The sequence below is a fragment of the Alligator mississippiensis genome, chromosome 2, assembly GCF_030867095.1.
Source record: "Alligator mississippiensis isolate rAllMis1 chromosome 2, rAllMis1, whole genome shotgun sequence".
Classification (NCBI taxonomy): Eukaryota; Metazoa; Chordata; order Crocodylia; family Alligatoridae; genus Alligator; species Alligator mississippiensis.
In genome coordinates this window covers 41,157,751-41,183,830 of record NC_081825.1, presented here as the reverse complement: position 1 = coordinate 41,183,830, position 26,080 = coordinate 41,157,751, and the positions used below count along the sequence as shown (strand labels likewise).

The window sequence follows — 26,080 nt, the reverse complement described above, 5'->3', positions numbered from 1 at the left end:
ACGAGAGAGATTCTGTGTGAAGATCTCCAAGCACTGCGGACCCTCGCGGACCCAACGCGCCTCCCCTAAGCAGGCAATAGAGGCAATAGAACCGAGCCTATGGAGCTTTTGCTTCTAGCCTCTCCCCGTCGCTGAGCGCAATCCTAGACGTATCCCTTTCCTGTAACTTCGGACCCGCGGAGCCTAAGTAACTCCGGGGAAACTTTTCGAAGCTAACCGAACTGGACCTGTGGAGCCTGAACAACTCCGTGGGAGCAATCGATTTGTTGTGTTCCTCTAGTGAGGATCCAAGTGGGAGCTGTGCCTGGAAACCTGTCCAGACTACACCAATACCATCTTTGGGTGTAAGTAAACAATCTTTTCTATCAACCATTACGCCTCCGTAACTAATTCTAACTTGCGTGCGCTAAACCACCCCGCGGTTCTCTCCAGCCCCGTGTGCCCGGGCTGCTGGCCACAGCCCGTGTGCAACGAAGACGGGCCCGGCTCACCCCTGGCTCGCACATGGCGACGGGAATGAGATCGGACTCGCCGCCGCACATGGCGACAAAGGTGGGATCGGGGTGCGGCCCGCACAGCAGGAAGATAATTTTCCTTGTGTTTTTGACAGTGATCATTCTTGAAGGCTTTATTAATGACCATTCATGCAGTGCATACTAGGGATGAAGAAACAACATTTAAATACCAGGAGAATAAGTGCAACAGATACAAGGATAGACAAATACATACATGCAGAGGGGCTACTGGTCTGCTGTGTAATGACTTTTCTTAAGGTTTTGTTGTGGCCAGATTAGAGCTTCTTGGATACAGAAGAACTTAGATACTTTCAGGGTTAGGTTCCTTATGCCTCTGCAAAGATAAGGGTTTTTGAAGTAACTGGATATATACAGAGGTGCAGCAAACATCTGCATGGAGCCTTTAATGATTTCCAGCTGACTGGAGAAATGACAGATTTTGAAGCAACGGCAATCACAAAAAGCTCTGACGCTCTCTTTCATTTGGCTGTCCTCTACAAATTAAATAGAGTGAGAGTCACACAGATATAAATGATCCAGTTTCTGCTATACTAGTGACAAACAGAAAGCAGATTCCTTATCCCTTTATGGCTATGACATGCAAAAACTTGCTCTTTTGTTCTGATCTTAGCCTATTAGCAGGTACAGATATGGTCCCACTTCCTCTGCATTTTTCCCTGCTCCTTTTCAGGTACTATGTGCAGTTGGGGGAGCATAGAAAGAAAAGTTCATGCACTCCCCTCAATTCAGTAACTGCATTAGCTCCAAAGTGGGCTGTTCAAGATGTGAAGGAAGGCTCCTTGTGTTCTCCCCACCTACTATACACCCAACAAAGAGTTGTTCTCAATCTGGCCCTTACTGATTAATGCTATTTTACAGTGTACAGTGTCCAATTACACTTATCAAAATATTTGAAATGTAAGACCCTACATATGCTATTACAATACTTTCAAAATCACAAGTTGATGAGATAATTAACTTGACTGCCATGTCTACCACTTCTTAAATCCAGTTTATTCAAGATAGCCTCTTTTTAATTAGTTCTTGGCAGACTTTGTAGCTGTGACAGTAATTTTAAGCCATACTCCTTGTGAAGTATTTCAGAAAATCTCCATATTCTTAAAGCTACAGCATATAACTTTCAGCTGGATACATTGCCCAAATGCTGTAAAACCAACTGTTATGAGTAATCTACTGAAACCAAGGATTACTCCTATATGCAAATTTTGCAGGGCCAAGCTCATAGATTCTAGATAAACTAAAATTTATTTTTCTGAATACTTCAATTCTGGCAATAATACAGATTTCTAGACAGTTTAAATATTTTAGACAGATTCTCCAGTGCACTCTGGATGATTTTTTATCATTCTAATGGTACACAGTAGCTGTAAGCCCATAGTAATTGGCTTTCTAAACCGGATTGTTTTTGTTTATGTCACCAAAGTGGGGCAAAGGAGCCAGAATATAAATGGAGAATTTGGCAATCAAAAGTACTGGAAATCTATATTCAGAACTAACAATTTCTTTTAAGGGTACAGCCAGACATAATGATGATGTCAATAACAAGTATTATTGATATAAGCTGTTTTAATGTCTTAATGCTTCTGTTGTAACACAAGTATAGCAAAATCATTGCAACTTTTAACTGTTCCATTCAGCATTAAAGTTGCAGTGATTTATCTAATTTGTACTATTACAGAAGCATACAGATGTAGCAATTACATCATAACAACTGAAGCAACAGTTCCCTCTCTTTTTAAAATAGTTAAGGAGTATAATTATTCATAGCCTCCATTTATTGATCTTTAACAGGCACCAATTTGTGATAGATCAGATGAAGCAATCTCTGAAATTCCTAAACCCTAGTTCACTGAGAATTTACAAACAAAATTTGGTTCCAAAATAAAATAAAAACAGGCACAAAATAGTATTGCATTTTTCCAATTCATTGGTTCCTCATGTTTATTTCTTTTCCATGCACTCACCAAACACCACCACCTGCACTAATATACCTGCCTCAGTAAAACTCATACTGGTAAGTTTATAGCTATGTACCATTCAGATCACCAAGAATTTCCTTTCTGCTGGGGCACACCAAAGCTATGGGATATGCTGGGATTTCAAGGATGCATTCATTCACAGCATTTCTCAGACTTTCTCTAGAAATAAAATCCTCTGAATCTTTAACCACGAGGTTAATAGCACCCTTTTGCAAATCTCTAAGATCTCTGGAAGTTATAGATACATGGATTTTCCCAAAGCTCAAAGATTCCCTGGGCACATCCAGATGAGTGCACATGCAACATATGCAGTGCTGCAGATCTGCCACACATGCAGGCATTCCCTGCACTACTAATTTGCAGCATTGGGGGTGGGGCAGGAGTTGACACCAGGAGATCCCAATGTCAAAAAAATTTGCAATGGAAAACTGCTGGGCTGTGCACGTGGCACGAGAAACCTGAAACCAGAGCCTGGCTGGCCAGAGCCACACTTTGGCTGTTGGTCAGGTTCTCTTCTGTTGGATCACCATAGCTAGAGCCCCAAGAGGTCCCCAGGACTCTAGGTAAGGCTGCTGCGGCCAGCCCAGGTACCAGCCCCAGCCTCCCCTACCCCACCCCAGGGTAACGTGCCACGTGCCATGTGCCAAATCACGTGTCCCTGAGGAAATGCACGTGCCTGCATGTCTGGATCCAGACAATGAATCCAACTCCATGACTAAAAAGCAGCCAAGGAAAAGAATCACAAATCATTGAGACTCATCCCTGTTATTGATACAAATCTAATGACTACATAAGGGTAATACAGCAAAAGCTGTGTTAACCGGCACTTTTTTAGCCAGAAAACTCTATTAACTGGCATCCGAGGGACACAGCAAAAGCAAAGCCAGAAGTACCACTTCCAGGTTTTGCTGCTGCTGCAAGCAGAGTTCTTGCCACTTCTCCGGCCCACGGCCCAGCGCAAAACATCCCGCACAGGGCAAAGCAGTCTGTGCAGGACCCCCCTCCCTGTCGCCCGGCACACTGATGCTGGGGAGTGCACCAGATGGTGCACATTTAATTAACCAGAATATTTGATTAACCAGCATCCGCCATTCCCAGGGGTTGCTAGATAACAGAGCTTTTACTCTACTCAGATAAGGACCCTCTCACATAGTTACATGTATGTGTAATCTACACATGTATACATATTTTACTGGTATGTAAAAAATACTAAAGTAGCACCATTGAATACACTCACATTAATATGCCAATGATGTTTTATTTCCAAGTAAAACATCAAAGAATACCATTGTCATTTTCTATGTACATTGTGGCCATAATAAACTCTAATAACTCTGATGTTTTCTGCTATGGCACAATTGTCTTTTCACAATAATAGGTCCACAATATTAAGAAATATTGTCAAATTTTATATCATAGTAGAAAGCATTTCAACAAGAAATTTGCCAAGTTCCATCAGTTTGCTTCAGTCTTTTTCACTCTATTCCCTTGACCCAATTTTGACTCACTCAGATGATAACTCATTTTGATTTTAACTTACTTTGATGTCAAGTCAACTTGATTCTAAAATCCTGTTGATTTTAACTCATTTCAATGTTTCCTGGTGCAACATTTTTATATTCCAGCAAATACAAAAAGTATCATCCCTGGATACATTTGTTTTCCTGGCATAGAATGGCATTACCTAAAAAAAACCTGATCTATAAAGTGTTTGAGGTAGTTCTTTTTCCTGTTAGTAAGATCTGCAGTCAGTTTTAACTTCATTTCTAATTTACAAAAAAATACTTCATTCTTCACTGCCATTTTAATTCATTCTGGCCTAGGAAAAAGCAAGGAACCTTTCCTGCTGCTGCACTCCCCTCCTGGACTGGCTCAGGAGGGGACTGAAGCAGCCCCTGCTGCTCTCCACCCATTCCCCAGACCAGAGTACCTAATCTGGGGAATAGGTTGGTGTTCCCTCCACTCTAATTTCAGATACCAGAAGCTGCTCACTGCTCCGTGCCTACTCTCCAGACTGCTGGTCCTCCCCCACATCACTCCAGGGTCTTTCCTTGCCACTTCATCCCCCACCAGAAACCGGAGCAGCAGAGCAGCCACTGATCCCCATGCTTTCCCCAACCCAAGATTACCCCAGTCTGGGAGAGCCCTAAAGAGCAGGAGAGAGGGGAAATTGCGGCTGAATACCTATAATCCTCCCTTTCCCATAAAGATTTCTAGATAGAAATCTAGAACCGCTAGAAATAAATGCCTGTTCACACCTATTGAAGACATTAAGGGCATGAAGTTCCAGCAGTCTTTGCAACTCCAGAGCCTATTAAGGCTAATCCTGGCTAGATAGAGGTGGTCTACAGTCCCTTGGAGTCTGTGCCTAACCAGGCAGAGGAGCCAATCCCAGCCTGGCAGAGGCAGTGTGAGGCCTCCACAGCCTGATCCTGGCTGGACAGAGGCCCAATTCTGGTGTATGGGGAAGATGCAGAGCCTGATCCAGCCCATAGACTGGCCCTCCCCTGTTCCCCTGTTTTGTGCAGCCAAAACCATGAGTACATCTCATATTTTGTATGTACACTGTATGCTATAATAATATAGTTTTTTTATTATTATGCATGCAGTATGCTTAACTATAACACAGTTTATAAATGAAATAAAAATTGAAATAGTCCTAATTTTAAAAAAGAATAAAAATCTAGTTTTGTGCATGTTACACACAAAATTTTGAAATATCAGCTGTCTGTTCAAAATCAGAACAGTTTTCTTTTAAATGTCAGGATTTCTCTGAAAGCAGAAAGTCCACCTCCTGATCAGCCCTATAAATGTCCTATTTCTGGAAAGTAAATTCCAGGAAATGGTGAAGCTAGAGGCAGGTAGCAAGTTAACCTTCCCTCTCATAGATCTATAAGATATATTACTTGAAGGGAAATTAACTGTCTTTTAGATTGCATCCCAAGGGAAGCAGTAGGAAAAACACAGTGCTTTCCAAGATTATTAATAGATTTTAAGGCCAGAAAGGACTATAGTGAATTGCAGCTTCCAGTATAACACAGGCCACAGGACTTTCCTAAATTAATTCCTGTGTCAAGTCCAATAGCAGTGGCTGAAATAGAAGATGCCTTCTAGAAATATATCCAATCTTAATGTAAAATTTCCAGTGATAAAGTATCACACCTAACCCATCACACCTAACCCTACCTTAGTAAGTTCCAATTGTTATCTTTTAAATGTTGTACTTATTTTAATTGGAATGCATCCAGTTTCAACTTCTAAACCCTAATGAAATACTCCCTATCTCTTAAGTAAGTTAAATAGATTTTTATCTCCTTGACTACCTTATTATAAAGTATGTTTCTTAATCCTTTAATCATTGCCTTAACCTCTCCACTTCCCCATGGGTGCAGCCTACCCAGCTAGTGAAGGGTGAGCACGTGTCAGAACAATGTTGTAAATGCTATGACAGATTTAGAATGACAGATTTTTGCAGGCAAAAAATTATACTTTAATTGAATTACATTTTATTAAAAAGGATGAACATCCTATTTGTCCAGGAGTTTCAGTTGTTAGTTGTTGCTAGGCAAGTATTTTGTCACAGTCTTAGAAAATAAAATATCCCTAAAGTCCCTAATATCCCTAAAGTTTTTTGGACCAGATTTTCAGAAGTGTTCTGTCTTGGTTTACCTCAATTTCCTGTACATTTAATAGTTAAATTCATCAATCAGTTTTTAAAATCTCATCCTTCTTGTATACAAATCAGTACATTATTTATATAGGGTTTGTTCTTTCTCAACATATTTTACTGATATTAAGAATTATATTCATAAGCAACATGAGCAAAGCATAAAAGAGGAGATAAAAGAATTAAAAAGGAGATATATTCTGAAATGTAAATATTATGTAATTGTCATAGGATGTCATGTTGGAAATTAAGCATTCTGGTCCATACCACTTGATTCAATACCATGAGCCAAGGCTCTGAGAAGTTTATTTGAGAGAACTGCTGTGTTTCCTGCCATGATCCTAGGGTTTGTTGGTTTGTTGGCCTAGTTTGTTTTGTGCCAGGTGTGACCTACAACCATAGCATTTACAACAAAATATGCATCATGAACTGTCAGGGGTGTCTCTCACTGCAGTTCTGTTAGTGATACCATATTGTTACTATTAACTATTAGTTGTAAATATGTTCAGCAGCAGTACATCTCACTTAGGAGACCGGTAGCTAAAGCAGTGAGTTAGAAGTTACTCCATTGCCAATGTCTGTTTGTGCTTGTTCCTAGCCAGAAGGGTACTGGCAAAAGCCTGAATCAGAACAGCAGTAGGCTAGATAAAAGCTTGCCAGGAACCAGATACTTCCCTGTAGCTACTGCAATGAGAACATACTTCAAAGATCCTGGCTAAAGGGTTATTAGAAGAAGGGCTTAGAAGATACTCTTTAGAAAGGGACCTGAAGACAAATAAATGCATAAGGGTAGAATTGCAAATATAGGGCATGTTAGCCATTGCCTTAAGTAGAAGGGACTTGAGCTCCTTTATACCTCATCTTTCCAAGTGAAGGCAAAAGATTACTCAGGAGAAGAATCCAGAGGAGGTGAAAAAAATGAAATGCTGAACCTAGATGGGGCAGGAAGAATGGCTTGTTTAGAGGGACTTTTGTTTGCCTCTTTGCAAAGAACCAAGGCTTCTAGATCACCCTATAAGCTTGATGAAGACCCAAAAAATGAATAGCATCCATATGTCAAAGGCAAGTTGCACATTTTCATGGAATCACTGAAAGTGAAGATAGAAATTAGACTATAAAGTGCAGCCTCCTCCTAATGCATTTTTCCCAAAAGCCTGTCAGGTCAACGTATCCTCAACAGGAACTACAGGTTATCATTTTGCTGGACATTATGGCTGTATTGTAGAATTATCTGAGATAAACCTGATTTTTTCTGTTTCAAATAGATATGACCCCTCTAGCTCTGAGCACTGAGTCCTACTGCTAGTTCTGATTCTTTCAGTAAAACCAATGGTACATACACTTGTCAGGGTGTTCATTACAATAGTCCTGAGTGCTTTGTGACTTGAAATCTATATCTAGAAGCAATATGAATCTTTTGGGTCAAAAACTTTTCATGAACAGTAAGATGTAACCTAAGAAAATAACTAGAAAGATCACCTCCCACACCACACAAATAAAATATGGCTCTACATCTGCATGAAATGAAAGGATAAAGTATTGCACTTTTTGAGTAGAAGTTCTTACCTCAGTCATTTCAGACCATGCTCTGTTTCTCCCTCAAAGCCATCATTCAACATGCAGCACAGCCACTTCTGTCTCAGTTGCAACTGACAGCTGCAGCCTGTCTAACTTTGATAGCAGAAAGCAACATTTCTTCTCTTCAGCACCTAACTGAAACATTCAGCTAAACCACAGAAAAGTGTAAGGCAAGCCAGGTAAAGGTGTAATGGAAGAAAATGGAGCTCATGTGTTGGAGTTTGAATCTCAGAGGTGTCTCTCACTGCCATTCTAATTTACCAGTTTGTTTAATTTCAAATACATCTATGAAACTTTATACCCAATTAGTTCCAGTAGGGCTATAAATCCATATATTTAAATAGCCTACATGTACAGCTTCCCTGAAAAATATGACTCATCTGTTTCCAGACTGCAGCGCAATAGCAGCTGTTTTTAAATTCTCATCTGGGGCAGCAGTTAAAAGTCCTTGAAAATTAAATGGAATTCATTCAATTAAGCTAAAGAAGCACCTAAAACAAGTATTATTTTAGTAGATATTTAATTACTTTATTTTGATGAACTTGGAGTTTTAAAGGGAACGTCAAACTTTACCAGAATTACTGTTGTTACGAATCAAGGCGGAAAGTTTAATTTAACTCTCCATTTAGAGCCCCACCTATTTTCTTTTATTTTCTTTTATTGTATTGGCAGAAGCAAACTATATATAACTCTAACAGTAAGAGTTGGAAGACAGCCATTTCAAGACTATTCACATATACAATATTTTCTATAGCTACAAAACCTATTCCATGAGGCTGACTTTTGTACACTTGTGTGTCTTTTCTGAGGACTGATTGTTTCATATTGGCAATACTTCCAGGTACTTTGAAAGTCAGAAGGAGGCATGGAAAGGAAGTTCCTAGTTATTTTCCCCCAGAAAACAAAATCCAATTGTTTGCATTGAAAGAAATTAAAAGAACTTATAATAGCCTAATCCAGCAAAGGATAAATACACTGTGGCTAGGACACTCTACGTTTTCCTCTCAGATTTTCCTCTTCCATGCTAACAGCTGTCTTCCAAGTCTCAGACTCATCTGGATGTGGAAAAGGGTATTAACTGCTCTATCTTTATTGCATAAAAGAGATAGACATTATTTGAGGGCTGTGTGTTTGGCATAAAGCAGCACTTGGACTGCTTCTCAGGATTCCTGTTTCATCCCAAGGAGCAATTTAGGCTACACAACCCTCAAGAGGCTTTTTCAGCAACTAGAAATTGCTAGAGCACCTGCTTGCTTTGGATATACCTCCCCCGCCCTTTTTTTTTTTAGCCATTCCCCTTACACTGTGTGTGGCAGAGGTTTGGGAAATGAGGGAAATGATAACAAAAGCGGTTGCCAGCACCTGAAAATCTCCCAGCACAAGCGAATCTCCAGGCAGTCAGTTAAACCAGATTAGAGGTTAGTTGCTACTATTAAAAACTAAAAAGGTACAATGCAGCCCTAGCTGAGTGCATAATCTTGACCTCGGAATTGAGTCTTGTCAGCATACTGAATGCTGTCCAGTTTAAACCAGATATAACTGCATAGCATAAAAGCTTCTTGTATATTTTTTAACAGAAACAGAGTAGAAAATACAATTCCAAGGTCTGTATAAGAGTATCCATGGGACAAATCAGCATTCAATTTCTCAATAATGTAATTTGAGTCCATAAACAGAGGAAAAAGAAGGAAAATCATGACTTGTTCCATCTATCCCTGCCAGCCTGAATGACTGTGTTAGGTGTATTTCATAGTAAAAAATATTCAAAGACAGTTTAGAGACAGAAATTCTTTCTTTCTTTCAAGATGGTCGCTGACAGGTGAAGCCCTTCTGAGCTCCTCCAGCTCAGGTCCCTTCTGTGCATTCCCCCCACTCCCTGCCCCTCCTCCCCATTCCTACCCCGCCCCCACTGCAAACCTTGCCTCTCCCCAACCTGTGCTTGGGGACCCCCTCTCTGCCCCCTTTCCCCGTTTTCTGGGCTCTTTCCCCTGGTCTCTGTCATCCTCATTTGCCTCTGTCCCTCCCCCACTCCCACCTGTGCTCTTCCTTTCATTCCTGCTGCCTCCCTTCTCCAGAGCCTCTTACTCTGGACTATGCCACCTCCTTCTGCCTTAGGGCTTGCCTTCAGCCCCTGCAGGACATTTCTGCTCCCCTGGGGCCAATATTGGAGCTGTTTTAGCTCCCTCCCAGTCCCCAGCTTCAGTCTGAGGCTTTTTTTTTTCTTTTTCCTTGCGGCACCTCCTGTGGGAGAGTTAACCCTCTCCTGCCCAGGATGGCTGCCAGCAGCACATGGCACAGGGATGTCTCTGCAGACCTGGGTACATGGCACAGGGATATAATCTGCCTGGCCAACTTTTTGCTTGGTTAGGCTAAGATGGCCATCCTCAAGAGCCACAGGAACTGGTTCACTAGGGCGAGCTCTGATGATGCCCTGAAACTTTTCCAATTCTTGGTCTGGGCATGCCTGACACTGGAATTTGAACATGCAGTCCTCCAGCAAACAGTACCCACTTTCCAGGCATGTTGGGCCATTCAGGGGGTGCTCTGCAGCATCGAAGGCATCCGTTTAGTCCTTAGGCTGTGATACTGCTTGCCCCTTCCTGGACTCTAAGCAGGCTGTTGTTATACTAGCTGTTTTTGTTTTTTAGACTGTGAGGTCAGGCCTTGCAGGTCATATCCCTATGCTCTGTCTGTTGTACCTGGGCCCCTGCGTGGGCAGTGTTTTATTTTTTTCTTCAATTGTTACCCCCTTTTTTCCCTTAATAAACCTTTATAAAAAGTCAAAAGTGTTTCTCTCTCTTTTTCTCTCTCTGTCTCTCTTTCTTTCTTTCTCTATCCACACCAGTCTCTGGATGTGTATAGTAGGAACTTCATAGTTTCATAGTAGCTAGGGTCAGGAGGGATCTGAACAGATCAGCTAGCCTGACCCCCTGCCACAGGCAGGAATGAATGCTGGGTTCACAAGACCCCAGACAGGTGATCATCCAACCTCCTCTTGAATTTGCCCAAGGTAGGGGCGAGGACCACTTCCCTGGGAAGTTGGTTTCAGATTTTGGCCACCCTAACTGTAAAATATTGCCTTCTGATTACTAACCTAAACCTATTCTCCATCAGCTTATTACCATTGTTCCTTGTCACCCCAGGTGGTGCTGGGGAGAAAAGGGCTCTGCCTGTTTGCTGTTGATCTCCCCTGATGAGTTTGTAGGCAGCCACCAGGTCCCCCCTCAGCCTCCTCTTGCTGAGGCTGAACAGGTTCAGGTCCTTCAGTCTCTCCTCATAGGGCCTGTCCTGCTGCCCTCTCAACAAGCAGGTGACCCTCCTCTGAACCCTCTCCAGGATGGCCACATCCCTTTTGAAATGTGGCGCCCAGTACTGGATGCAGTACTCCAACTGCAGCCTGACCAAAGTCACTTCCTAATATGTATAGTAGAAACTTCCACAATAAAATTCTATGAAATCTAGAGGAGGGATAAGAATGAAAAGGAAGCATTTGGCCATCTCCTAAAAGAAGTGAAGTACAATCCATGTCCAAGTATTTAACTTCATTCAGAATTGTTCACAATTCACAGAACTAAGTACCTGCTTCAGAAATTCAGAATAAAGGAATTCAGTATATGTTTTTAGAGTTTGATATTTCCAGGGCTAAAAGCATGTGGACACAACAGTCCACCTTATTGACTTTCAGAGTACAATGCATGAACCATATGTTCTCATCTTTTATCTGGGGGACATTTAATTAGGAATCAGTAACTGAGGTGAGTACATTAAGGGAAAACAGATTTTTTTTTGTTTGTACTTTACAGCCATGTTAAAGTAATAAATGTTGACAAGTGACTTTGTAGTTTTGTATATCATTAAGTTTGATTTCATCTAAACCTCAGGTTCGAACGAGCCCATTTTATATGAATAAAAAATAAATGAAAGTCAAACAACTGAAAAACATATTTAAAATTCAAAATAGCAAAAATTAAAGACTATAATTATATGCGTGTTGACTGGGGAAGGTTGGTTGATGGTGTGGAATGATTTAGAACAGTTGGATATGATAAACTTCTCATTTACAACAGAGAATCACACACTATATCAAGAGCAGGTTCTAAATAGCTCAATATCCTAGCAATATTATCAACATGTTGTACACCTCTGCTTATTATCAGAGTTTCTACTTTTATAATTTAATTTCCATAAATATGTATTATAATTGAGATCAACTAGAGCCACTGATTAGCATTGTGACCTATTTATTACTGCTCAGCAACTGAAGAGTTTTCTATACAGTAGAAACTCGCAGGTTACAAAGGTTTGTTTTTCAGTTTTGCATCTCCCAGGGCAAGAGGCAAGGACTTCTTAGAGTGAGACCACCTATGCAGTTAGAATAAACTTAGACAAGCTTTCAAATAAACTACATTCTTCCTTAGGTCTCTAATTATAGGACTGAGGAAGAATATCTTTCATTCAAAAGTCTGTCTAACTTTATCCCAATTATATAGTTGATCCAATAACATATATCACCCTATGAAATCCTTGCCTCTTGCTTAATTTTTGGACCATCATGGCTACAATATCACTTCTATTCTACCATAACATGGAGGATATCTTTTAGGGCCTCAACTTGAATGACATCTGGATGAAAGTTGTTTTTTAACTCTTCTTCAGCTAGTTAATTAACAGTTTACTATTAGTGGACCCTACTGAACTGATGGGCCATACAGGGTGTGCTTGTAACCTCTGTAAATATACTCAGAACTTTCAAGGATAGGAAGTTTATTCTCAGATTCAATTCAGTACAGTTAGAAACAGTGTAACCTTCCTCAAGCTGTCTGTCTTGCCCTTGAACTTATCAAGGCCCATCTCAGGCCCCATCTACACATTACACTTAAGATATAATTGTCCAGTTAATCACACTGTAAATGTCCATGTGTTGTTTTAGCTGGACATTTTCATCATGAGGTGGGGTCTTCTGCACGTTCACCCTTATGACTGGACAGTTTGACCCCAGGTGTCACCAAATGCTTATGGTGCAAACCCTCTCTTTGCCCGCCACTCTTGATGTTTATGTATTGAAGAGGAGGAAGGTTTCTCATTCCTCTGCATCAAGATTTGTTTGGTCAAATGATATTCCTTGGGGCTCTGCCCCACCTACACCCTGTCCCAGTGCCAACCCAATGTAAGTAACAATCAAGTAAGTAGAGCAGCTAGTGCACTGTGGCAGGGCCACCACCATAAATAGAAAATTACCTTATGGATGGGAACAGAGAGTGGCGCAGAGCTGGTGGGACATCACCAAGGACCAGAGGCATGGTGGGAGAGAGGCCACCAGAGGATGGGCTGCATCAAGACCAGAAGTGGGAAAGCTGAAGTGGCCTCAGTGGGCCATGGGGGAGCTGGTGTATGCACCCACACCAGCGTGAGCACACTTTATGGTGCCATACTGATGCCAGTTGGTTGGCCGGCCCTTGGAGGGGGTAATAAAAACCCCTCCAGACTACAGTTGGGGAGGACCAGAAGTGGGTCCTTCAGAAGGCCCAGAGAGGCCAGGATCAATTGGCAGGCCTGATGGGGGCAAGTGTTGGCAGCCCCAGGAGGTGGCATGTCCAGACAATGCTAGCTCGGCAGAGCCTGAATTCTTACCTGGGATGGGAACATGGATCCCGGATGCAGCCGGTGTAGAGTGGAACACTGGCGAGCCTGGGGAGAGAAAGAGAGGAAAAGCCATCAGATTCTGTGAGTCAATACAGGGAGAAAAGGGAGAGCACCTGGAAGCAAGATAACCAGGGGCAAACAGAGAGACAAGTCAGACTGACATGAAGCCTGAAGCCAGACGATATACCATCCAAATTGGACTGTGAACATATAAAGGCTAAAGTCCTTACCACGGCAAGTGGACTTTATCTCAGTCGTGGCCAAGAAACAACATCTTGGTTGGCACAAGGAGGGGTGTAGGAGAAGCAGAGCCCCAATATAGGAGGCCAAGCAGGAGTGCCGAAGGAGGGAACCAGGGAAGGCAGGACTTAAAAACTTTCTCCCGACTATAATCGATACCAACAAGATGTGGCAGGTGAGAATCCCTGGGGACATTTCAAGGTATCTGTCCAGATGACAAGCTGTCAACCCAAAAAGAGACAGCAGCACCTGAAAGGCCAGAAATTGCAGAGTGCACTAGCGAATGACATGGGAGGTTACATGCACCCACAATGTCTTCAAGTACTTGGTGCACCCTATGTCCAAGCCAGAAGCCTCAGTTAATCTAAATCCAGAGGTAATCTGGCTATCTCTGTGCACAGTCCTATTCCCCTGATTGAGGTTTCCCTATACCATCCATAAATAAAAGAATCTCCCAATCTTTCAGGTTCTTGAGGATGCAGTGGGGAAGAAACTTCTTTTCTCTCCCCCAATCCACTCATGGTTAGATGTCTTATTTTCTTCTCCAGGTTGGCAAGTGCTCCTCACTCCTCCACTGGCTCATCAGCAGCTCTGGATCCCCTTGTCGTCACTCTCCAGGTAAGTTTGACGACTCCTCCAAGTCTTCACATGAAGCAACTGCAACCAGTCCCTTCCACTTGCCCCTACTGGGCCATGCCACTCTGGAAGCTGGCTTATTCTCTCCCTGGTTTCCTCTTCTGGTCTCCTCCCTTGTCAGCATTGGGCACATCTTCATGATGTCTCCCGGCCCCCACCTGGCCAGCCAGTGCCAGCACATGCTGATAAACCATGGTGGCAGCAGCACCAGGGTTTCTCCCAGTTGTCTTGCCATTGGGTGTGCTAGTAAGTCCCAGGATTGAGATTCACCTGGCACTTCCAGGTTTCCGGTGATCATGGTGGCTTGCGTCTTGCCAGCACACACACCTTAAGTGGACATCTGGCCATACATTCAATCAATTAATGGTATGATGAAAAAGAGGAATAAGCTACAAAGTTATTCCACAAAATATGTGAAATAACTTTGTAGCTGCTTTCTACCATGCTATTAATTGAATGTGTGGCCAGGGGCCCCTATGGCTGGAAGCCCCATCAGCTGATCAGAGTGTCCATCTTGGGGGAGGGAGGCATGTGCACCCCTAAACCTGGGAGCTCTCAGCTGACAGGACTCCCAGCTACAGGGGAGCCTCATGTACCCTGCAGCTGAGATACCACAGCTGATGCTGGCTTCCAACTGCAGGGAGGGGTGAACAGGGTTCCCCCATAGCTGAAATCCCCATCAGCTGAGGGAAATTCTAGCCATGGGAGCTTTGGTTTTCCTGTTGCAGGAGGAGCCCATGGTTGGGCTCCCCCTGCATCATCAATAATGAGTGATGGGATGTGATTCATGATCCCACAATCATGCTTCCTGCCATACATGTGTGGCATACAGAAGGTGCAATTGTGTGGATCATACATTAGATTTCTATCACATCTTTACCTACACCTGTAGAGGGCCCTTAACTATAATGAAAAGAGAGCAACTGTTGGGAGAAATTTAACCAACAGATGTGGCCTCTTTGTTGGGATAACAGTAGAAGAATACAAGGCCTTTAAGCAATTAACCTGATATATGCTCTAGCAGGAGCTGTGGGGAAAGTTAAAATCACAAGCAAAAGCTATACTAGGGCATATCTGATGAATGAAAATGTTGTGATGAGAACTAAACTCTAATGGTAATTTCCAAAATTGTTCAAATATGCTGTATTCATGAATTCAGATTGTCTGCATTAAAAAGTGGCTTTAGACTATGTATCCCACCATTGACTACATATCCCACCATAACATAAAATAGTTGCTTTATCTTTACTTCTTTCCTTTTTTGTTTGATTTGTCTTTGCTTTCATCTCAGAATTAGTCATCTAATACACATAAGGATTGCTGAACCTTAGGCCATGAAAAGCATCATGTCTAAATTATACTCTTGGGCATTCTGAGTTTAGTCTTTGACTCTTAAGTTGTTATTTTTAGAAAATCCAGTCTTCCTGGTTCTTTCCAGATGTTTAAAAGGGATGGGCTCTCCTCTAAGGAGCTCACAGGAATAAAAAAAAAGAATGGGTCATGGTATCTACTGATGTCACAACTGATTCCTGCCACTAGGAAAGATGAGGAAACTTCATCTGACAACTAGCTTTGCCCTGCCAAATAACCTTGTGCAGATCATATTTGACCAAACTGACACACATGAAGTTGATTGGAATCACTCACTTAATACTGGATTGCAAAAAGGAGTATCTCTTAGTTCTAACTCTTGTTTCTTTTTCTTTAAACTTTACTTACTGGAGAAGATTGACTCAGTGAGTAGCCTTGTATGGTACTTGACCAATATTTTGTTTTAACAAGATTTAGTTGATATTTAAATTAAATATGTAGTTAGATTTGGATGACTGGAGAGAACTGATATAGTTGTTTGAAACTCTTCCTATTGCCTCTTCCCTGTATTTATTTTTTTTTAAACCACCCAAGTGTTAATCAAAAATACGTCAAAATAATATAATTGCTTAAAAACTTACTGTATTCATGGGCACATTTTTCCAAAAAAATCAGCCCTTCAAAATTAAAGTGCATGTTCTACATGGGGAAAATGATTTCCCCACTGGAATTAAAACACAGTGATCCTGTAACAGATGTATAGGGATGCTTTAATGGCTGCCCAGTCTCTGCTTCTCATCATGGCTCAACCAAGGGTGGACTGTAAGCCTCACAGTTAACTTGAATGCTTTCAGAGCTGCTGCCAATTTGGCAGCAGTTATGACACGGTACAGCCTAAACCAGCTTTAGGCTGAACAGCTCCACAGCTCCAGTCACAGCTCAGCCATGGGTTGAGGATCCCTTGAAGTCAGCCATGACTCTGGAAATACTGTATTGTTTTTTCTTCTTTCTGCCTTCCCAAAACAAATTATGTCTCGAAGGTGGGGGGGAAGGGTGTTATTGGAGATTTTTTCTCCTTTTTTCAAAATCATATTTGTTTAAGAAAAAAGTCTCTAAATTTTCTTCCCAGAATTCTTAAGTTCATAAAAGAGAAGGTTAACTTCAAATGTGACTGTTAAGAAAACAAGCCATGGATGCTGAGAGAAAACTCTGATATCTGATATTAGTCTATGTAATGCACTGCATAACAATGAAATACACCATAACCTATAACGTATCTTTAACGCTCTAAGGGTAAACAATTTATAATGTTCTGATATAAAACCCTTGTCAGTTTTTGTACTCATTCTTTGTAGCTAGTTAGTACCTTTATTATACACAGAAGTTTTATTGATGTTCATAAGACAATGAGAAATGTAAACCTGAAAGCTTGAATTAATTAAGATATGCTATGGTTAGGTTGTGTTAATTTTTCATTTTTCTTCCTATTTTTTTAAGCTTCATGGCTTTATATAAGTTTTTGTTAGCAGAATGTGTTTTATATTAATTGGAATTTGCTTTCCATTTAATAGAATAACTTCCTATTTAAGTTACTACCATATATAGAAGAAAAATATGGTGATACCACCACAGTGCGGTATGATTATGAGTGAAAGATGTGGTCTACTAGGATGGCAATTTTCTAAACTTCTTCCAAGAAAATTAGTATGCATAAACTGTAACCTTCACCCAACCACTCACACAGACACACAAGTATATAAAAATACGAACTGTTTTTGACTGCTATGGGCAAGGTGATTCCCCCCCGCCCCGCAACACTCCATGTTCTCATCTGAATAATATCAGCATGATTAAAGCCTACATGAATGAGTGACTGACTAAAATGTTACAGTAATTAGATGCTTAGTATGGAATTTTTCATGTGAATTTTAGTGGCCTTTATTATGGGCAGTAAATGTTTGGAAGTTAAGAGCTAAAACTTTATGTGTAGACATAATGTAAAATAACCATTACAAAAATCCACAATAACAAACAAGAAAATATGGGTAAGCACTCTCATTAACACAGAAAACATCTAGCTCAAAACACTATAATACACACCATATTAGGGAATGATGATAATCTCTGTGGCTGCATTGAGACTTGCATGGATGTTTGGTTCCCTGGGGACAAATAGCACTAGCACACCTTGCACCGCCATTAGTTGACCCCAGGGAACACCTGTGCCATGCGCATGCTGGTGTGTGGCAAGTTACCCTGAGTAGGGTAGAGGAAGCTGGAGCCAGCACTGGGCTGACCCCCAGCAGCCTTACCTGGGGTTCTGGGGCCTCCCAAGGCTGCAGCAGTGGTGATCCTGCCACACGGAGCCTGATTGGCAATGGAGTGTGACTCCAGCCAATCAGGCTCCAGCTTTAGGCTGCATACACTGCTGTTGTGTACATTGCCCCACTTTTTTCCTTTGTTTGACTTTACTGTGATATCTAACAGGGATGAGAGACTGAGAGCCTAGTGTCAGTTTGGCTCAGGGACAAAATCGGGGGGGGAAACTATAGCTGAGTAAAATTTGGGGCTTCAGGTCTACCAAATGCATTCCAATGGCAGGCAGACCTGTTGTCTAGGGAGCCCCAATGAGGCTACAGGTCAACCCCATGTGTTTGGGGGCACATCTTGTTGATTCTGGGGCATTGTGGCCACTCGCTGTTATGATTAGGCCACTCTTCAGTTCCTATGTGTTTTAGTCTGTATCTGGATATGCCAGCAGTGAGCAAAATAGGTGGGTCTCCTGAGAAACATTAATCCAGGATTGGATTTATTGTTGTCAAAGCAAAGGACACATTTCTTGTGGGGTGTTTTGCTAGTACCATGTGTTCTAACAGTTTGCTGAGATCTCAGATATACATCAGATACAGAATTCTCCCTGCACCTACTCACATTGTCAAGAAGACACAACAGCAAATGTTATAAGCATATTGCATGCCCCCACCATTATGTATACTATTCTATGCTAAGACTTTGATCTTTCCTTCCCAATTGGAATATGTGGCACTCATCTTTTGAATATGACCACCTCTACAAATTATCAAGATTATTTTTAGTTGATTTTAGACCACTAATCCAAATTATCAAAATCATCTTGAATTTATGTTTTCCAAAGTGTCTGCAACCTCTGCCCCATCTTAGCATCATCTACAAGTTTTATATGAGTAAAAAACATATATGTGTACTCTGTTCCACTATGCAAATTGTTTATGAAGTTATTGAATGGTACCAGACACCAGATGGACCTATGGGATCTCATTACATATGTCTTCCTGATCATACAGCAAACTATTAATACTTATTCTTGAAGTAATTTTGATTATGGGTAAATAGCACATAAAGGCCTTTTGAAAGAAGGCAGGTGCATCTATTTTTGCCCCTGACTGCACAGTTGTTACGGTGCAGTCATTTAGTACTTGTTACTGCACAGTACCGGCAGCACACAGGTCATTTCCGATCCTACTGCGCAGTAGCAATGAGCTACTGCACAGTAGCGTTGGCATCTCGGTTCATTCCCACTGACGCTACTGAAATATATTAGGTCATGTAGACGTGCCTGGTATAAGTTATTTTTAGTATGCTATTGTACTGAAGAGCAAGTGTTAGAATTAGAAAAACAAATAAATTTAGTTTACGTATAAAGCCATGAGAAATGCAGAAATGTACTGCTTATACAATCCAAATGATGCTTTTGTAGCCCGGGCAGACACGGGTTTGTACTTCCCTCTCCAATTGAGGGAAATTATTGGCAGGGCAGTGTACTATGGAGGGACACAACAGCCCAGCAGCTGCCTCTGTCCCCTGTAGAGTCAGGCCCAGTCAATCAATTACTTAACTATATACAGATTTATTATTACAACAAAACCATTAAAGGGTAAGGATCATAAATTATATATATATATATATATATATATATATATATATATATATAAAATGTTCAAATTTACAAAACAATAAACCCTTATACACACACACACACACACACACACACACACAAATATACACACACCCAGTTATCATTTAAAATACAGATGAACAATAGAACAAACCAGACCAAAGGATATTGATTGGGCATCCTTATAACTCTATTCATATACAAACTATTACTTCAAATTATTCACATAAACTGTAAGGCACAGTCCACAAATATAACCAGAAGTCCTTAGACTACCTGGGTGCCCTCCAGGACAGGGGCCCCACTACAGGAAAGGAGGTGGGGGGAAAGAAAAAGGAGAGGAAGACCCCAAAGACTCCTAAGCTCCCCCACTATCACTCAGAAGAGGCCCACGTGGTGCCCCTTCGCAACCCTTGGGGGGTCCCTCCCCTGTGGGGACCCTCTCTCCAGGATAATTTACCACTCCACAGTCCTGGAGGGTTGCATCTTGTTCTCCAGGTCAAGCTATGTTCCCTGCTGGGTTTTTCTGCTGCCTGACTCTGCTGCTGCCGTCCTGGCTTAGGGTCACATGCACCACTGTATGTAGTGGGTGCTTTGCCTTGTGCTAGGGGTTAGAGGCCTGGAAAGCCCTGTGCAGCGCTGGGGCTTTGTCTGGACCCTCTGAGTAGCATCGTCTGCACTAAGCTGCTGCCCTGTGTCAGCAGCTGTAGACCTGAGCCACCTCAAGCAGCTCCCAGGGTCTCTCACCCTCCGTGCAGCACCTCCTACACCAAGCTCCCAGCCTCGTTCTGGGGGTTGAGGACCTGAGCTGCCCCAGGGGCTCCAAAGATCCTGTTCCGTGCACCGGCCTGTGCACTATGTCTCTGATCACACGCCAGAGGTTGCAGACCTGAGCCGCCTCATGCAGCTCCCAGGATCTAGATGCCATGTGCCATGCTGTGTGCTGAGAGCCTAACCGCTGGAGCCGTGTCACGTTCCCCACTGATAGAAGTCTTCAGGGGCTCTTCCTGGACAACTGCTTAACCCTGCTAAGCAGCTCTCCTTCGCTCTTCTAAGCCATGCTCTTCTCTCTTCTCTGTCCCTGATGCATCTGCCCCTCGTGCTGGGCATGTAGCTCCTTTGATATGCTCCAGGGCTCCACTCCTGAAGTCTTCCAGACCTGACAGTTTGCAGTCTTCAATCAGGTCTGGGGGAACTCTTTTCCCCTCACCTGTTCAGGAAAGGGGTGTGATGTTATTTCTCTTGCTGCCTCCCGATTGGTGGATGGGCACCACCAATCAAAATAGCAGGATCTCAAGCCTGGGATTCAACCCAAGCTCTGAAAGGTAAGCCTGCTACACTTTAACAGTATATTAACGCTAGTGTCTCAAAATGATCTCCTTACAAATGATGGATTATTCAGTAATAAAAAGAAAGCTTCTACTATAAGAATTAGAGATTCCGTATAACACGCTAAAAAGATTTATCTTGAATTTCTGTTTCCAGAAGTCATCAGAATGTTATAGCTTATAAGTTTGCTCTCCTTTTAGAAAAGACAGCAAATGGAAATGGTATATATTCATAACATGGTAGATGGAAAATGAACCTTATCCTATTCTGGAGTTTCTCATAATAATCAATAGAATTCATAAAGATCATAGTCTGTTCTAATTTAAATCTGTATGTTTTAAAAGTGAACATCAGAATGGAAGGGGTTTTTTGGGGGGGAGAGTGGGGGGGGCTAGGTTTGTTTTTTTTTAACGTTCCAGGCACCTTTTCCTTGGAATTACTGCTGAGCTCATATATAATATAATATGTCTCTAAGAGGTACAGAATAAGTCTGATAAGGAATACAGGAGCCAAAAGGTCCTGGTTCCAGATAAACCTACATTTCAAATATTTTTGACATACCAGCAAATTGGCTGAATATTTCAGAAAATTGCAAGTACTGGAAACATTTCACCCTGAAAATTTACAGCTTTTATACTTGATGAAATATAATCAGTGACAATCCTATCACTCAAATGCAAATTATTAAATTTCCCAAGAAGAATAATGGTTTCTTCATTTATGATAATAGCCTGCTTCAAAATGTTCTGTCTATACCTGAAGCTGCAAGTAGGCAGGATCACCTGAAATTACATTCCTTCTCACATGATTTTTTATATTTTTTGAAGCAAGACACCATAATAAATGATTATTTAAATACACAGACACATACATGAGGGAGACATAAGAAGAAGAGAATCAACCATGAAGTGAATGGCCCCTTTTGATCAATACAATACATTGCATTCTTAAAGGATGAAATTCACTGTAAACTGAAAGCCCAAGTAATCACTGTATGAGGGGAAATGGTCTGGAAAGATACAATCACACTCTTCACACTAGAAGAAAGGGCTGCAGGACTATTTTCCCTGCAGCCACAGTTTTGGCCTATGTCAAGCTACAGATTGAAGCACCCACTATATTCCCACTGTGCCCTTTGACAGTTTTTGTAGTTTGCCAGTTTGTTAACTGACTTCCTCTTTCCATGTCCTACAACAGTTTTTTCCAGGACCAGATTCAGAGAGCTTTCTAAATTTGTGAGCTCCCTTTTTTATGCTGGTCATTCACACATCCTTTATGCAATACAGCCTAAGATTTAGTTTAGATGACACGTTCTGGTTACTTTATTCTGAGGTGATCATATCCTTCTGCCCTTTAACAAACCACCATTTCTGTGATGGATGCATACAAATGAAAATCAAGAGAGGATGAAGAACTGTAATCGCTTATGAAACACGATCAGGACATAAACCCAGAACACTGAAAATACGGACAGTGAAATATCCCAATGCATCACTGGATCAAGTTCTTCAGTATAGACAGATTGGTTCTATCTTGTCAACCAAGCACTGTCCTTACTTTTACCTTAGCTGTCCCACTAACCAATTTGGGCAGAATTTGACTCACTGAACATTAATGTTCTCATGATGACTATATGTAAAAAATGGAAGCACTGCATACATTAGTTTAGGAAATTACACTTGTCAAAAAGTATTTAGCTATTTTGGGGTGGGGGAGGGGGAGAGTTGAAAGCTGTTTGTTTCACCATTCTAGCCTTTTGCTTTTTTTCCTCTTTTATTTCTTTTATGCTTCCTTAAATGAGTACTTTGTGAAGAAATCAATAGTACACAGCTATAAGACATCTTCTAAACACTGGAGCTCAATGTTTTCCTACAAAGCTCTCTTGATCCTTATAGTATTTGTTATATACCTGATGCTGAGGATATGTAATCCCCACTATTACATTTAAAATTAAAGTGACAGGTGTTCTCTGATAATGTCACAGAAGTCTTTATATCAATGTTTGGATGTAGGTTGCTTTTGATCAACAGTGATACAATGAAGCAGGGAGTATTAAGTAGGGTAAAGAGTCTTCCTTGTTTTCTCTTGGTGACTAGTTAGAAATGATTTGTTCAGTTCAGAGGGCTTCTTTTTCCCATATTGCAAATTTGCAATGCTGTGCACATTTAAACACAGGACAGACTTGTACCAATTACACACTGTCATGCCAGTACACACTGTACTAGAAATCTTAATTATATATAAAGAGACAGGCCTTATAACCAGCCTTGGTTACCGCCAAGCTAATCCAGTGTAATCTCACTGAGTTCTATTTCTATAGACACATGCTCCACCCTGGAGACTGCTCACTGGAGACTGATTTCTTGCTTTGTTGCAAATAAGGATTACTTCAATATCATGTGAATGTCTCTCACATGACTGAGAATGAATGATGAGTGAGTAGCTAATTTACCATCAGTTTCTGAAGAGCAGATCATGGCTAACTGCCTAGTGGTTGGCCAACAGATCAACCTGCCATAGGAGTGCATGAGGTTGACCTAGTACCTGTGTAGGACTTAGAAAATATTTCCAACTGCTCAGAAATTTGCATAAGAATGCATGGGGTTGACCTGTAGCCGGGTCAGGGCTCCCTAAACAACAGGTCCACCTGCTATAGGAATGCACTGAATTGACCTGAAGCCCCAAATTTTACCCAACCATAGTTTCCTCCCTGATTTTGTCCCTGACCCAAACTGATACTCACAGGAATTTAATGTTCACCTAAGGGAAAGGAATCTTAATCCATCTAAAATTATCCTGTCCCAACTTAATCTTCCATAAAACCTGCCCCTCCCCACCCACTTCAATGTCTCACCGAAACCCATGCACACCTACCTCTGCCTGACTCCTTTTGAGCACGGCCTTTGTACCTCATTGGGAGGAGGTCCAGGATCCACCCCATGCACCCACAACCCCTAGTACCTCTCAGCCACCTACACCAAGAGCCAGATGTTCCACTGCATTTCACTGACACCAGGGGTTCCAGCGAGCCAATCCTGATTTACCAATAATCCCCAGAGCCTGCCCCCGAGCAGTCTGGACAGCCAGCTGCATTCCACTGGCCTTGGAGTCCCAATCCTGACCAACCAAGTCTCTGGCACCTGGCCCCAGAGCTGGCTAGGCTGCTAGCTGAATTCTACAAGCATTTGAATATCTCATTCACTTCAACCAGGTCTCTGCCAAAAGTTTCAAGTTTCCCTTCATCCCCACACTTTTCCCCACCTCACTTACACATACACACAAAGATCAAAACTCAAGAAAAAAAAGAACTAGCACTAACTTTGCCATAGTAATAAACCAAGAACTTTCATTAAAATACGGAAAAGACAGATGGATATAAAACACAAATGGAACTGAAGGATGCCTAGTGAGGGTTACAGCAGTAAAGGTTACAGCAGTTAAATCGCATAAACTTAAGCCTACAACTGGAGGCCTTATTTTAGTTTATCAAATAAAACCATCTTATGGACTATTTGTGTAGCTGTGCTGCTCCACACATTTTAGGGGTCAGAAGTAAACCTCTATCAAGAGTCCATCTGGGGGTGGTAGGGTCTGGTCAACATCACATTGATGGGTGTTTTTATCAGCCTAACCTTAGGTAGATTGATTTAAGTGTACCATCTGCACATACCCAGGGCAAGTACTTCCAGCAATACCCCATGGTATCTGATAGATGCAAGCAAAAGAGTGCCTTATGTCTACTGATTCTCTTACCTTTGCATACAGACACGGGTCTCAGTCTGACATTTTATTTATTAAAATGCATTCCTCAAATATTTAATATTTCTCCTATCAGAGGCACCTGAAGCAATACAGCAAAAAGGAGAGATGGTCAAACTCTAAATTTCTGGTTTGAGGGAAATGTTTATATTTCAATTTTTTTTCCTGTGAAATTCAGAATGAAAATATATTTTTAAAATATTCCCATAAAAAAATGTTTTTTTTTTTAAATGGTTTCAGAGATATTTATCCTGGAATTCCATTTCAAAATTGTGAAATCTTTCAGAATTATGAAATGTTATTTCATATTATTAAGCCTACATATTATTGTAGGCTTTCTCACTTTGATATTTTTATTATTTTTACCTGCTTTCTGGACATGTTTTTAGTAAAAGTATATTATGTGTGTCATGATATAATATGTTAAAATCATTTTTATTTGATTATTAAATAAGGCAGCTGTCACTTAGTGATGACTGAAATGTCTAATCTTTTCCAGATAAACAGGAGATATGTTGTTCTCATTGAGTGTCTAAGTAGAAACTACCGTCTGTTATTTTTAAAGTAATCCATCTATTATACTGTGAGTGCATCTACACATGCACTTTACTGTGTATTAGAGTAATTTAATGTACAGTAAAGCATCACCATCCACATGTAGACAGCAGTTAGTACACATTAGATTAATGTAAAGTGCTGTTGGCTAGTACCAACAGATACAGTGCTTTAAATTAATATGCCTAAGTGCATGTGTAGATGCTGACATCAGAGACAGGTTTCACTGAGTCAGCTGCACCAGTACAGGGCCAGCCTTCTGCTTTCTGCTGAGCCATGTGACTGGCAGCCTCTCCAGCCATGTGGCATGGGCAGCTCCTTAGCTGCCTAATTCTGGCTTCTGGCTTCCTGGCTTCCTGACCCCAAACTCATGGGCATGGTGTCCTGGCTGTTGCTGCTGCAGGGAGGGTAAGGAGCATCCATGGTGTGATGGCACTATGCCCCATGCCATTGGGCATATGCCACCCAACCCTACCACAGGTAGCCCAGGCCTGAGCCCCCCAAGACCCCTGCCAGCCCAAGCCTGCCTCCCAGGCACCATGCCCCGTGCCTCCAAATGCTGCCACCCAGAGACCAGGCCTGACCCTAAGAGGCCCCTGTCAGTTGCTGCCATGTCAGGCTTTCCACCAGCAGAGGCACAGCTCCGAGGGCCCAACTGGACCCACCAGAAGTCTGAAGACCTAATTGCTATCTGGGGAGATGTAAGTGTCTAGCACCAGTTCAGCCAGGTGATGAGGGCCAATGCACACATCTATGTAGCCATGGTGGAACAGATGCAGGAGTGCATACACCAGTGCTCCAGACAGCAGTGCTGAATGGGCTGCCAGAGCCTACGCCAGGGTCTGCTGAGCAGGAGGAATCAGTGGGTGATGGCCCCTCAGGCTCCAGTGCCAGGTCCTGGTGTGCTCCCCAC

At 41.8% G+C, this 26,080-nt stretch overlaps 1 long non-coding RNA gene across 2 annotated transcripts in view; it reads left to right on the top strand.

The window, feature by feature from the left end:
• LOC109281393 (uncharacterized) overlaps positions 1-26,080 on the top strand; it is an 87,416-nt gene that overhangs the window by 8,747 nt on the left and 52,589 nt on the right. For both annotated transcript variants that reach the window (XR_002088024.2, XR_002088025.2), the window contains exon 2: positions 14,192-14,261. This is a non-coding gene — a long non-coding RNA (uncharacterized LOC109281393). The remainder of the gene's footprint in view (positions 1-14,191; positions 14,262-26,080) is intronic.